The sequence below is a fragment of the Myotis lucifugus genome, unplaced genomic scaffold (assembly GCF_000147115.1).
Source record: "Myotis lucifugus unplaced genomic scaffold, Myoluc2.0 scaffold_12, whole genome shotgun sequence".
In the NCBI taxonomy this organism is placed as follows: domain Eukaryota; kingdom Metazoa; phylum Chordata; class Mammalia; order Chiroptera; family Vespertilionidae; genus Myotis; species Myotis lucifugus.
The window spans coordinates 4,773,963-4,777,342 of record NW_005871060.1 but is presented as its reverse complement, the minus strand read 5'-3'; the positions used below and the strand labels follow the sequence as shown (position 1 = coordinate 4,777,342).

The 3,380-nt window shown below is 50.5% G+C and overlaps 1 pseudogene; it reads left to right on the top strand.

Annotated features, from left to right (window-relative positions):
- The first annotated feature begins 2,596 nt into the window (after positions 1-2,596).
- LOC102436213 overlaps positions 2,597-3,380 on the top strand; it is a 3,984-nt pseudogene continuing 3,200 nt past the window's right edge.

Below are 3,380 nucleotides of genomic sequence, written 5' to 3'. Positions count from 1 at the left end.
TTGGACCAGGAGGCCCCAGGCAGAGCCACGTCTCACAGAGCGGATGCGGGAAGTCTGCTGGTTTGCAGACCCCGAGTCAATTTCATTTCGAGGTAAAACAAAATCTGCCAGGAGAGGCAGGCGGTGTAAGCCAGACAGGAAAAATCATGGTACTTTGTAACCTAAGCCACAGACGGCGAGGGGAGCCGGGATGTTCTCCACGCAGGGCCCTCGCCCCAATGCAGCGGGACCCCGCCAACCGCCCAGGTTCCCGGCTGGGAGGGGCCTTGGGACAAAGAGGGCAGCCGCCCAGAGGTACTGATGCCATGACAGGGCCCCTGCTGCTGGGGTGGAGGAGGGGGTGTGGGGAAGGGTGAAGCACATCCGAGCAAATGGCCGCAGGGTGAAGGGCCCTTACCCAGAGGTCACAGGCCAAGGGGACAGAGGCTCTGGGCAGCGGAGGGTTGCATTTTCACCTCCGTCCTTTTACGAGGGCACGTGAGGATGGAGGAGAGGCCACGTGAAGACGAGGGGAGATGGAAGGGATGGGGCCAGGAGCCCCCAGAAGCTGAACAGGCAGGAAGGACCCTGCCCTGGAGCCCTCCGAGGGAGCACAGCCCTAGACGCCCTGATTTCAGATTCTGACACCCAGATGGGGAGAGCACTTGTTCCTGTTGGTTTAGGCCAGTCTGTAGTCATGGGAGCAGCAGCCTCAGGAAATAGACCCCTCTTTGGGGGGCTTTGACCGGGTTCTGGGAACAGCTGAGCCCTGTGCTCCGAGGCAGAGGAGGACACCCCCCCCCCCCCCGCCCCTAACCCACGCCAGAACTCTCACTGCAGGGTCACAGGGAGATCCATCCCCGTGTCTGTGCCTCCGCCCTGTCTCCTGCTCTCTGAGGCTCCTCCGCAGTGACAGCGCAGTGGGCACACCAGGCAGGCTGCTTGGTGGAAGGAAGTACAGGCCACGTGGCTCAGGGACTCCCCACCGCCTTGCCCAGCCCCGGCTGCAGGATGATGCAGGGCACTCCCCAGACCCGCCCTTGCCTCCCTCCCAGGCCTTCCCCTAAGGCAGCGGTTCTCAACCTGTGGGTCGCGACCCCTTTGGCGGTCAAACGACCCTTTCACAGGGGTCGCCTAAGACCATCGGAAAACACATATATAATTACATATTATTTTTGTGATTAATCACTGTGCTTTAATTATGTTCAATTTGTAACAATGAAATTGGGGGTCACCACAACATGAGGAACTGTATTAAAGGGTCGCGGCATTAGGAAGGTTGAGAACCACTGTCTTAGGTGGTGGCCTTTGTTGGTTTCAAGAATATTTGGCAGGTGGAAGGGAAGGATATTAAATTGTTAAAGACGTCGGGCTGAGGGCTGAATGTCTGCATCTGGAGGAGAATCTAGAGTAAGTGGTGGTGGGAGCCTCTCCCGCTTTACCCCTCAGAAAGCCACAGCACTTAGGGGGGCCGGTGGCAGAATAACACACGCTGGAGGTGCGGGCCCATGGGCATGTGGGCGGCCACAGGTTTCAGCAGAGACACCAAGCTGTACAGCATCTGCTCTCAAAGCCACACAGTACATAGTATAAGCTTAAGGATGACCAAGGTCACTTATAAGTCACTCAATGGCATGCCCTAGCTTTCAGATATAAGCCTCCATATAGGACTGCTTAATGCAGAGAATAAACACACATCCAGCAATCCTCTGCTTCCCTTAGAGCAGTGGTTCTCAGCCTTCTGGCCCTTTAAATACAGTTCCTCATGTTGTGACCCAACCATAAAATTATTTTCGTTGCTACTTCATAACTGTTATGTTGCTACTGTGATGAATCGTAATGTAAATATCTGATATGCAGGATGGTCTTAGGCGACCCCTGTGAAAGGGTCGTTCGACCGCCAAAGGGGTCACAACTCACAGGTTGAGAACCACTGCCTTAGAGTCTTTTCTCCCATCTTCTCTCCTCCCTCAGTCCCTAGACCTTCAAATTTTATTCTCTCTCCTTCCTCTTCAGAGCATCTGATGAAAAACATCTCCCTGCTTCCTCCGTGCCCTGCCTACCGTGACTCTCAGACCACCACCAGGGAACAAACTCTTCGTCGTTAGCCAGTATATTTAACATCCTATTCTGATGTATTTTCCTTTGGACAACTTCATCTAAATCCAGATGTTCCCAAAGGTAGCGGGATTTTAAAAAGGAGACACTGGTGGGGATCCCGGACTTACGTTTGTATGACCCGCAATGTTCACCTCATTGTTCATCTTTTTGTTTTTCTTGATTGAAATAAAATAGACATGGCACATCTGAGATGCTGACGCTGATATCAGAACCTCTAGTTTTAAATTTGAAGAACAAAAATCAGCACACTTTCCCCTCAATAATTATCCCTGTAGGTTCGTTTTGGCCCTATTTCAGCATTTCCTCAATCTGTCCACTTACAGTGCATATCAAGTCTTTTCGGTCTGGCCTATAACGACCCAGGAATGGCTGGTGTGGTGGGAATGCTTCCTGTTTTGTGTGTGCAGGTTCAGCTCTGACTATTAAGTTACTTACATTTACAATCAAACTGGTCTTAGGATGGCTGTGGGGCAGCTGGCTCCTGACCAAAGAAAAGATGTGGAGTGGGCTGCTACCTCCTGGCCCAAATGAAAGTGCTGTTGAGTTTAATTCTGAAGAAAGACACATGAGAGAACTCTGAACTTAACTTACAGGAAGGTAAAGAGCATGGGACCATTACAAAAACAGAGATCTCAGATTTCCCTACAAATGGACCAAAAACTGAAGCAGAGGTGAATGCAAATGCATATAAAGAGTTTCCTTCTGGAATTCCCTTACATACGTGGAATAAACTTCAAGAATTTAATTAAAAACACTCTGAACAGGGGGATGAGAGCATGAGTGGGGGGCGGGATGGGGGCTTAATGGGGGGGATGAGGACACATTTGCAATACCTTAACTAATAAAGAATTTTTTCCCTGATTTTTTTATATATTTTTTATTGATTAAGATATTACATATGTGTCCTTATACCCACGTTACCCCCCCCCCGCTCATGCCCTCCCCCCCTTCCTCCCCGGTGTGTTGTCCGTGTCCATTGGTTAGACCTATATGCTTGCATGTAAGTCCGTTGGTTGATCTTTCCCCCTTACCTCCACCCTCCCCTACCCTCCCACCAAGGCCCGACAGTCCAATCAATGCCTCTCCGTCTCTGGGTCAGTCCCTGTTCATCAGTTTATGATGTTCATTATATTCCACAAATGAGTGAGATCATGTGGGATTTATCCTTCTCTGACTGGCTTATTTCACTTAGCATAATGCTCTCTAGTTCCATCCATGCTGAGGCAAATGGTAAGAGTTCCTTTTTCTTTCTTCCTCTTAAAGGAACCTCTCAGCATTTC